Genomic DNA, 12,430 nt, shown 5'->3' on the forward strand with positions numbered 1-12,430 from the left:
AAAGAAAGAAAGAAAGAAAGAAAGAAAGAAAGAAAGAAAGAAAGAAAAGAAAACCCAAATGTAACAATTCAAGCATATTCAAAGACTTAAAAATAAAATTTCAGAAAAAATAAGGCTTAGTATCTGATGGAAAAGGTTACCGTAAAATTACTTAGAATCATCTATTCTGGTATATTATCTTGAATTACAAAGTATGTTCCACCACTGACATAAATGTAATTTTTATACACCCAGTCAACTAATTTAGTTATCAACTGCAACAAGTTATCCCCAGAAAGAAATACTACTTAGAGGTCCACATTCTATGGGTTTTTATTGTCATTCATTCATAGATCCCCAGTGCCAATTCTCAAATGGCATTTCCCCACATTCTTCAGGAATGTGACTTCTAACATTTAATAAAAAATAACCATATTCAAACACAATTTCCAAATACTGCAAACATCTTGTTGTCATTCTGTACTTCAAGAGACAGGTCAATACTGACCTTGGTACACTTTCAACTTAACTGAAATGAAAGGTATTGTCTTTTGCTTTTCTGTTGCTAAAACAGGCAGCCAGAGGTAGCAAAGTGGGTAAAACTTGGAAGGTAGAGGCATTAAGAGGATGACAGCTTACGTTGCCTCCGAACAGATGATCTGTTTGGCCCAGGAAGTGAGGAAATTTGGCCCAGGAAGTGAAGAAATGAGAACTGGCCAGAAACCTACAAATGCAGACCTTTTGAACAACTCAGAGCAGAGGGTTTTATTGGTTTCCATACCTGTCACTCAAACTCCCCTGCTTGCACTCTCTTTCAAAATAAACAAACATTTCAAAAAATGCATAAATACTAATATGAACCATATGAAAGTGATGTTTTTATGGGTCAAGACAATTAAGTATCGGCAATTTCCTATGTTTCAACCTAAGTCACCCATCACGCAGGTTAAGAAACAGAACGTTACCCAGTTAAAACTATCACACTCCCCTCCTTCCTTCCATTTGAGGTGATTGCTCCCTTGAACTTGTCGATCATTCTCGTGCATTTTTTTGTGTGCACATTTCTAAAACTTAACCACTTGTTAGCATCCTTAAAGGTTTATATGCCTCTTATATGGTGACATCAAGCTATATGTATTCTGCTACTTGCATTCTTTGCTCATTTTCATTGATGTATTTTACTATACACATGAACAATTTAACAACTTTTTCTGTTGGACATTTAGTTAGCAATTTTACTATTGCAAAGAACACTATCACTTTCCTGAATATATCCCCTTGGGTGAATCGGCAGCACATTTTAAATTTTGCATTCTCTGATTCTAGGAACGTTAGGCATTTCCCCCTACATTTTACTGAACTTTTCTCTTATGTGAATTGGCTACATTCTTTACTTTTCTATTGGATTGTCTCCCTTACTAATTTCAAGGAGGATTTTATAGATATTAATCCTTTATTGGTCATATGCTTTGCAAGTATCTTTTCCCAGTCAGTGGACTGCCGAAACACTTTTACAACAGCTTTATAATATATCTCAGTGGTTGGCAAACTACAGCCCGTGAGCCAAATCCAGCCCTCTGCCCATTTTTCGTAAAGTTTTGTTGGAACACAACCATGCCCATTCATTCACCTATTGCCTATAGCTGTATAGTTGAGACAGAGACCATATGGCCCTCAAAGCCTAGAATGTTAACTATCTGGCCCTTTACAGATAAAGTTCAGTAACTCCTGGTCTATTTCTTCAAGTAATTTACTTAACTGTTCCTCTAATTTTATACATACAGGGCCTCCTTTTCAATTAAAAAATTAATATGATGAACATCTTTATGACTAAATGTCAACTTTTTTCCTTGGGGCTTTCAAATGGAATCCTGGATCAAAGTCAGAAAGAAAATGTAAGGCTTCTGAGATAACTTCACGACTTGCTTAAAGTTTTTCAATTTCCTTCCCATGACTATTAGACACACTCTTCTACCTTCCCAGCAATGAGCACTATTACAAAATTATTTGATCAAAAATGAAATCTGGCTGAAAATTACATGAGTACCAAGATACTTTCCTCTTATTTAATATTTTATATTTGGTATCTAATAAGGTTAAGTTCTCCCATTCTTTCCATTTCTCCCCCCTAGAAAAATGATGTATCTCCTACAGCCTCTTCATTCTTCAAAATGAACATGAGAATCAATACACTAATCAAGAACAAAGGTTCTTGGACAGACTTGCATCTAAATTCCAACTCTACTGGTTAGAGAGGGAAGATGGCGGCGTAGGAGGACGCTGGGCTCACCGCGCGTCCTGCTGATCACTTAGATTCCACCTACACCTGCCTAAATAACCCAGAAAACCACCAGAGGATTAGCAGAACGGAGTCGCCGGAGCCAAGCGCAGACGAGAGACCTACGGAAGAGGGTAGGAAGGGCGGCAAGGCGGTGCGCGCTCCACGGACTGGCGGGAGGGAGCCGGGGCGGAGGGGCGGCTCGCCGGCCAAGCAGAGCCCCCGAGTCTGGCTTGCAAAAAGCGGAGGGGCCTGACGGACTGTGTTCCGACAGCAAGCGCGACTTAGCGTCTGGGAGGTCATAAGTTAACAGCTCTGCTCAGAAAGCGGGAAGGCTGGAGGACAAAGGGAAGGAGAGCTGCTGAGCCCCCTGACGACAGAGCTCAGTTTGGTGGGGAACAAAGGCGCTCGCCAGCGCCATCTCCCCCGCCCATCCCCCAGCCAAAATCCCAAAGAGAACCAGTTCCTGCCAGGGAACTTGCTCGCTCCGCGCAAACACCCAACTCTGCGCTTCTGCGGAGCCAAACCTCCGGCAGCGGATCTGACTCCCTCCTGCTGCCACAGGGCCCCTCCTGAAGTGGATCACCTAAGGAGAAGCAAGCTAAGCCTGCCCCTCCTGCCCCTGTGCACCTTGCCTACCCACCCCAGCTAAGACGCCAGATCCCCAACATCACAAGCCTGGCAGTGTGCAAGTAGCCCAGACAGGCCACCCCACCCCACAGTGAATCCCGCCCCTAGGAGAGGGGAAGAGAAGGCACGCACCAGTCTGACTGTAGACACAGAGGTGGGCTGGGGGCAGACATCAGGTCTGACTGCGGCTCCGCCCACCAACTCCAGTTATACACCACAGCACAGGGGAAGTGCCCTGCAGGTCCTCACCACGCCAGGGACTATCCAAAATGACCAAGCGGAAGAATTCCCCTCAGAAGAATCTCCAGGAAATAACAACAGCTAATGAGCTGATCAAAAAGGATTTAAATAATATAACAGAAAGTGAATTTAGAATAATAGTCATAAAATTAATCGCTGGGCTTGAAAACAGTATAGCTGACAGCAGAGAATCTCTTGCTACAGAGATCAAGGGACTAAGGAACAGTCACGAGGAGCTGAAAAACGCTTTAAACGAAATGCACAACAAAATGGAAACCACCACGGCTCGGATTGAAGAGGCAGAGGAGAGAATAGGTGAACTAGAAGATAAAGTTATGGAAAAAGAGGAAGCTGAGAAAAAGAGAGATAAAAAAATCCAGGAGTATGAGGGGAAAATTAGAGAACTAAGTGATACACTAAAAAGAAATAATATACGTATAATTGGTATCCCAGAGGAGGAAGAGAGAGGGAAAGGTGCTGAAGGGGTACTTGAAGAAATAATAGCTGAGAACTTCCCTGAAGTGGGGAAGGAAAAAGGCATTGAAATCCAAGAGGCACAGAGAACTCCCTTCAGACGTAACTTGAATCGATCTTCTGCACGACATATCATAGTGAAACTGGCAAAATACAAGGATAAAGAGAAAATTCTGAAAGCAGCAAGGGGTAAACGTGCCCTCACATATAAAGGGAGACCTATAAGACTCGTGACTGATCTCTCTTTTGAAACTTGGCAGGCCAGAAAGAATTGGCACGAGATTTTCAGTGTGCTAGACAGAAAAAATATGCAGCCAAGAATCCTTTATCCAGCAAGTCTGTCATTTAGAATAGAAGGAGAGATAAAGGTCTTCCCAAACAAACAAAAACTGAAGGAATTTGTCACCACTAAACCAGCCCTACAAGAGATCCTAAGGGGGACCCTGTGAGACAAAGTACCAGAGACGTCACTACAAGCATAAAACATACAGACATCACAATGACTCTAAACCCATATCTTTCTATAATAACACTGAATGTAAATGGATTAAATGCGCCAACCAAAAGACATAGGGTATCAGAATGGATAAAAAAACAAGACCCATCTATTTGCTGTCTACAAGAGACTCATTTTAGACCTGAGGACACCTTTAGATTGAGAGTGAGGGGATGGAGAACTATTTATCATGCTACTGGAAGCCAAAAGAAAGCTGGAGTAGCCATACTTATATCAGACAAACTAGACTTTAAATTAAAGGCTGTAACAAGAGATGAAGAAGGACATTATATAATAGTGACAGGGTCTATCCATCAGGAAGAGCTAACAATTATAAATGTCTATGCGCCGAATACCGGAGCGCCCAAATATATAAAACAATTACTCATAAACATAAGCAACCTTATTGATAAGAATGTGGTAATTGCAGGGGACTTTAACACCCCACTTACAGAAATGGATAGATCATCTAGACGCATGGTCAATAAAGAAACAAGGGCCCTGAATGAGACATTGGATCAGATGGACTTGACAGATATATTTAGAACTCTGCATCCCAAAGCAACAGAATATACTTTCTTCTCGAGTACACATGGAACATTCTCCAAGATAGATCATATACTGGGTCACAAAACAGCCCTTCATAAGTTTACAAGAATTGAAATCATACCATGCATACTTTCAGACCACAATGCTATGAAGCTTGAAATCAACCACAGAAAAAAGTCTGGAAAACCTCCAAAAGCATGGAGGTTAAAGAACACCCTACTAACCAATGAGTGGGTCAACCAGGCAATTCGAGAAGAAATTAAAAAATATATGGAAACAAACGAAAATGAAAATACAACAATCCAAACGCTTTGGGACGCAGCGAAGGCAGTCCTGAGAGGAAAATACATTGCAATCCAGGCCTATCTCAAGAAACAAGAAAAATCCCAAATACAAAATCTAACAGCACACCTAAAGGAAATAGAAGCAGAACAGCAAAGGCAGCCTAAACCCAGCAGAAGAAGAGAAATAATAAAGATCAGAGCAGAAATAAACAATATAGAATCTAAAAAAACTATAGAGCAGATCAACGAAACCAAGAGTTGGTTTTTTGAAAAAATAAACAAAATTGACAAACCTCTAGCCAGGCTTCTCAAAAAGAAAAGGGAGATGACCCAAATAGATAAAATCATGAATGAAAATGGAATGATTACAACCAATCCCTCAGAGATACAAACAATTATCAGGGAATACTATGAAAAATTACATGGCAACAAATTGGACAACCTGGAAGAAATGGACAAATTCCTGAACACCCACACTCTTCCAAAACTCAATCAGGAGGAAATAGAAAGCTTGAACAGACCCATCACCAGCGAAGAAATTGAATCGGTTATCAAAAATCTCCCAACAAATAAGAGTCCAGGACCAGATGGCTTCCCAGGGGAGTTCTACCAGACGTTTAAAGCAGAGATAATACCTATCCTTCTCAAGCTATTCCAAGAAATAGAAAGGGAAGGAAAACTTCCAGACTCATTCTATGAAGCCAGTATTACTTTGATTCCTAAACCAGACAGAGACCCAGTAAAAAAAGAGAACTACAGGCCAATATCCCTGATGAATATGGATGCCAAAATTCTCAATAAGATACTAGCAAATCGCATTCAACGGCATATAAAAAGAATTATTCACCATGATCAAGTGGGATTCATTCCTGGGATGCAGGGCTGGTTCAACATTCGCAAATCAATCAACGTGATACATCACATTAACAAAAAAAAAAGAGAAGAACCATATGATCCTGTAAATCGACGCAGAAAAGGCCTTTGACAAAATCCAGCACCCTTTCTTAATAAAAACCCTTGAGAAAGTCGGGATAGAAGGAACATACTTAAAGATCATAAAAGCCATTTATGAAAAGCCCACAGCTAACATCATCCTCAACGGGGAAAAACTGAGAGCTTTTTCCCTGAGATCAGGAACACGACAGGGATGCCCACTCTCACCGCTGTTGTTTAACATAGTGCTGGAAGTTCTAGCATCAGCAATCAGACAACAAAAGGAAATCAAAGGCATCAAAATTGGCAAAGATGAAGTCAAGCTTTCGCTTTTTGCAGATGACATATTATACATGGAAAATCCGATAGACTCCACCAAAAGTCTGCTAGAACTGATACCTGAAATCAGCAAAGTTGCAGGATACAAAATCAATGTACAGAAATCAGTTGCATTCTTATACACTAACAACGAAGCAACAGAAAGACAAATAAAGAAACTAATCCCATTCACAATTGCACCAAGAAGCATAAAATACCTAGGAATAAATCTAACCAAAGATGTAAAGGATCTGTATGCTTAAAACTATAGAAAGCTTATGAAGGTAATTGAAGAAGATTTAAAGAAATGGAAAGACATTCCCTGCTCATGGATTGGAAGAATAAATATTGTCAAAATGTCAATACTACCCAAAGCTATCTACACATTCAATGCAATCCCAATCAAAATTGCACCAGCATTCTTCTCGAAACTAGAACAAGCAATCCTAAAATTCATATGGAACCACAAAAGGCCCCGAATAGCCAAAGGAATTTTGAAGAAGAAAACCAAAGCAGGAGGCATCACAATCCCAGACTTTAGCCTCTACTACAAAGCTGTCATCATCAAGACAGCATGGTATTGGCACAAAAACACACATAGACCAATGGAATAGAATAGAAACCCCAGAACTAGACCCACAAACGTATGGCCAACTCATCTTTGACAAAGCAAGAAAGAACATCCAATGGAAAAAAGACAGTCTCTTTAACAAATGGTGCTGGGAGAACTGGACAGCAACATGCAGAAGGTTGAAACTAGACCACTTTCTCACACCATTCACAAAAATAAACTCAAAATGGATAAAGGACCTGAATGTGAGACAGGAAACCATCAAAACCTTAGAGGAGAAAGCAGGAAAAGACCTCTCTGACCTCAGCCATAGCAATTTCTTACTCGACACATCCCCAAAGGCAAAGGAATTAAAAGCAAAAGTGAATTACTGGGACCTTATGAAGATAAAAAGCTTCTGCACAGCAAAGGAAACAACCAACAAAACGAAAAGGCAACCAACGGAATGGGAAAAGATATTTGCAAATGACATATTGGACAAAGGGCTAGTCTCCAAAATCTATAAAGAGCTCACCAAACTCCACACCCGAAAAGCAAATAACCCAGTGAAGAAATGGGCAGAAAACATGAATAGACACTTCTCTAAAGAAGACATCCGGATGGCCAACAGGCACATGAAAAGATGTTCAGCGTCGCTCCTTATCAGGGAAATACAAATCAAAACCACACTCAGGTATCACCTCACGCCAGTCAGAGTGGCCAAAATGAACAAATCAGGAGACTACAGATGCTGGAGAGGATGTGGAGAAACGGGAACCCTCTTGCACTGTTGGTGGGAATGCAAATTGGTGCAGCCGCTCTGGAAAGCAGTGTGGAGGTTCCTCAGAAAATTAAAAATAGACCTACCCTATGACCCAGCAATAGCACTGCTAGGAATTTATCCAAGGGACACAGGAGTACTGATGCATAGGGGCACTTGTACCCCAATGTTCATAGCAGCACTCTCAACAATAGCCAAATTATGGAAAGAGCCTAAATGTCCATCAACTGATGAATGGATAAAGAAATTGTGGTTTATATACACTATGGAATACTACGTGGCAATGAGAAAAAATGAAATATGGCCTTTTGTAGCAACGTGGATGGAACTGGAGAGTGTGATGCTAAGTGAAATAAGCCATACAGAGAAAGACAGATACCATATGGTTTCACTCTTATGTGGATCCTGAGAAACTTAACAGGAACCCATGGGGGAGGGGAAGGAAAAAAAAAAAAAAGAGGTTAGAGTGGGAGAGAGCCAAAGCATAAGAGACTGTTGAGAACTGAGAGCAAACTGAGGGTTGATGGGGGGTGGGAGGGAGGAGAGGGTGGGTGATGGGTATCGAGGAGGGCACCTTTTGGGATGAGCACTGGGTGGTGTATGGAAACCAATTTGACAATAAATTTCATATATAAATAAAAAAAATAAATTCTCAGTGTTTACAATGAAAAAAAAAAATTCCAACTCTACTGTTAAAAACCATCGGACTTTAACCTAAATGTAAGACAGTAAGCCATCAAAATCCTCGAGGAGAAAGCAGGCAAAAACCTCTTTGATCTTGGCCGCAGCAACTTTACTCAACACGTCTCCAGAGGCAAGGGAAACAAAATCAAAAATGAACTATTGGGACCTTACCAAAATAAAGCTTCTGCACAGCAAAGGAAACAATCAGCAAAACTAAAAGGCAACCGATGGAATGGTAGAGATATTTGCAAACGACATATCAGATAAAGGGTTAATATCCAAAATCTACAGAGAACTTATCAAACTCAACACCCAAAAAACAAATAATCCAGTCAAGAAATGGGCAGAAATGGACATCAATAGACGCTTCTTCAAAGAACACATCCAGATGGCCAACCAACACCATGAAAAAATGCTCCACATCACTCATCATCAGGGAAATACAAATCAAAACCACAATGAGGTATCACCTCACACCTGTTAGAATGGCTAACATTAACAAATCAGGCAACAACAGATGCTGGTAAAGATGTGGAGAAAGACTATCTCTTTTGCACTGCTGGTGGGAATGCAAACAGGTGCAGCCACTGTGGCAAACAGTATAGAGGTTCCTCAAAAAACTAAAAACAGAACTACCCTACGACCCAGCAATTGCACTACTAGGTATTTATCCAAGGGATACAGGTATGTTGTTTTGAAGGGACACATGCACCCCAATGATAGCAGCACTATCAACAATAGCCAAAGTATGGAAAGACCCCAAATGTCCATTGATGGATGAATGGATAAAGAAGATATGGTATATATATACAATGGAGTATTACTCGGCAATCAAAAAGAATGAAATCTTGCCATTTGCAACTACATGCATGGAACTAGAGGGTATTCTGCTAAGCGAAATTAGAGAAAGACAAATATCGTATGACTTTACTTATATGAGGACTTTAAGACATATAACACATGAACACAAGGGAAGGGAAGCAAAAAGAATATAAAAACAGGGAGGGAGACAAAACATAAGAGACTCTTAAATATGGAGAACAAACAGAGGGTTACTGGAGGGGTTGTGGGAGGGGGATGGCCTAATGGGTAAGTGGCATTAAGGAATCTACTCCTGAAATCACTGTTCCACTATTTGCTAAATTGGATGTAAATTAAAAAACAAACAACAAAAAACAAAAAAACCCATGCGACTTTAAAATTGTTTAAAAACTAAGACCTAACACATTTCTTTCTGAAAACAGCAAACACTGTCTGCTACATAGAATTGATCTGAAGGTTAAAAGTAGTAACATGTAAAGGGCTTAGCATAGAACCTCACAGATTAAGCACTGTGGTATTTGACAATAGTACTGTCCACTAAAAAAATTCCTTTGTGACAACTGCATTAGATCTATAAAACAGTAAGAAAAATCTGGCACAGAATTAGCATTAAGTATGTATCAGTTGATACACTATCAATAAAGAGGTTATTTAAAATTCACCACGATAGGGGCACCTGGCTGGCTCAGTCAATAAAGCTGCGACTCTTTTATCTCAGGGTTAATTTGAGCCCTATGTTGGGTGTAGGGATTACTTAAAAATAAAATCTTAAAAAAGTCACCAGGACAATTGCATTAAACTTATAAATTAGGGAATTCACATCTTTACACTGGCTTTCCTACCCTGATATATGGCACTAGTTTTGGTTTTGAGACTCAGGAATTTTCTAAAAAACTAGAATGGAATGTTGTCCCCGTTCCCAAGCCCTTAAAGGGGAAAACGTTCTAGAAAACATGGAAAAATTTTAAAGACAAAAGTGGTCGTAGTAACTCATGGGTTCTACTTGTCTTACACATCACACTATAATTTCCGTAGTTCATCAAATATAAAACATCTATTTTTAGTTGCACTCGTTATTTTACAAGGAAAAAAAAAACTTGATTTACATTTGATACCAAACCTGAATTTATACCATATAAGAAACATTTCAACTTCAGAAATAGTAAAACACACCTAATGATACACAAAATACTTTGGTATAATCTTAACAAAATGCTCTAAGTATGGTCAATCCTCATTATTCACGGGTTCTGTTTTGGGGAAGTCACTTGCTAAAATTTATTTGTAACTCCAAAATTAATACTTATGGTGCTTTCCTGGTCATGCATGAACATGCATAGAGCAGCAAAACATTTTGTCACCTGAAATGAGTGTTCCCAGGTGAGGGTGAACAAAGCAATACTCTGCCTGGTTTCAATTCTTACTGTAAACAAATGTCCTTTTCATGGTCTGTGTAGTGCCACATTTTTTCTATTCTGTAATTTTGTTTAAAAGCCCCTTAGTACTCTTGTCTCCTAAGCACAAGGCTGTGATGTGGGGCCCCTAGCTGGCTCAGTCCGTATAGCATGTAACTACATCTCGGGGTTGTGAGTTGAAGCCCCACATCAGACATAGAGTTTTGCCTTTTGGAGGACACGTGTTAGAAGAGTTTTCTTCAGGCATGAGTTACGATGCTGTTGGTCATGAATTCAATGTAAGGGAAACAATATATATTAAATACAGAGTCTTTAAATAGATACACACATAAACCAAGGTTATGTACTAATCCTTTCATGAAAATGTGTCACATAGAAACCTAGCCCTGCATTTTCCCTAGAAGCAATGGTCAGTATTCACTATTTCAGTTCTTCATAACTTTATTACAACAGAACTACTGTAATAAGAATCAACTGCATCTAGAAACTTTGGTGTTATTTTTCTAAAATGAATCACTAACATACTAACTTTATCCATGATATGTGAAATAAAACTTTAAACCTTTACTGAAAACCGTGTTCAGAAAAATAGCACACTACCATGTTCCTAGACAGAAACTAGTAAATATTCCCATGAGAATTTTCACATTACATAACAAGGACCAGTATCAGGCATCCTTTTTTTTTTCCCCTTATAAAGTTTTTATTTTGAGAGACACACAGAAAGAGAAAGAGAGAGAGAGAGCATGAGCAAACGGGAGGGGCAGAGAGAGAATCCCAAGCAGGCTCCATGCTGTCAGTGAGGAGCCAGACGTGGGGCTCAATACCACGAACCAGGAGAACCGGAGTCAAAGTCAAAAGTTGGACGCCCAACTGAGCCACCCAGGCACCCCCAGACATTCTTTTCTGTTGCTATTTTAATTGGAGTATCTCTGGAAAATTTCTGCTATTGACTTAAGAATTTCTTCACCATGTTAAAGAATTATCTTTAGTTTGTTTTCAGGAACAACTGCTGTTAAATATTATCTGATATCTGTTATAGCGAATTATGTGGATTTTGTTTGCTGTCTATATTGATACATTTCTCTTTTTTAAGGGGGGGGGGAAGATGGGTAGAGGGAGAGAGAGAATCCCAAGCAGGGATGAGGGGCTCAGTCCCATGACCCTGGGACCATGATCTGAGCCGAAGTCATGAGCCAGACACTCTATGTACTGAGCCACCCAGGCACCCCTGTTATCAATACATTTCAAAACACTGAGCGATCCTGCATAACCCAACATAATCATAATAGATTAAAACATGCTATGAAATTTAATTTTCTATTATTTCACTTATGGTTTTCTAAACTCATAATACATTTCATTAAGAAAACTTTCACATATAAAACCTTAAGCTTTAAGAGACCATTTATGTGCAAAATGCAGAAACACTAAGTTCCTATATACTGTCTTGGGGAAAAGGATCAAGGGAAGCGTATCACAGTCTGGTCTGTTTTCTATTCACTGCAGTGCTTTATAGCTAATAATGGCAATCAGTTCAAACAGCTTTTTATTCAATTTCTTTTCACATAAAAATGAAACAATGACCTCTAGTGGAATAAACTCAATCTACACCAACTGTACTTTAGTCTTACATTTATATATTTTTTGATTGAGTCATACCGTAAACACCTAAATGTTAATATTTCCACAAAAAAAAAGTTTAAAATCTTTTGTTACTTTGGCATTTGACTTAAAATCAAAATGAACTTTCTATATAAACTGTTTTTAAAACAGACCAGGTTTTGTGAGGTACTCTATCACCAGAGCATTCGCAATTTGTAATTACCTACTGATATTTAACTCTGCTTCCCTTTTAGCCTAAAGCTCCATGAAGGCAGGAGTCAACTCATGTTTATTCACGTGTGCAAAGTCTGCTCTGACTGCCCCTTTAAAATCTGCTCTCCACCATACAGTATCATTGGGCTCCCTTGCCTTCTATGTGGGGTTCAATAGGA

The sequence above is a fragment of the Herpailurus yagouaroundi genome, unplaced genomic scaffold (assembly GCF_014898765.1).
Source record: "Herpailurus yagouaroundi ecotype Mexico unplaced genomic scaffold, PumYag 142, whole genome shotgun sequence".
NCBI lineage: Eukaryota > Metazoa > Chordata > Mammalia > Carnivora > Felidae > Herpailurus > Herpailurus yagouaroundi.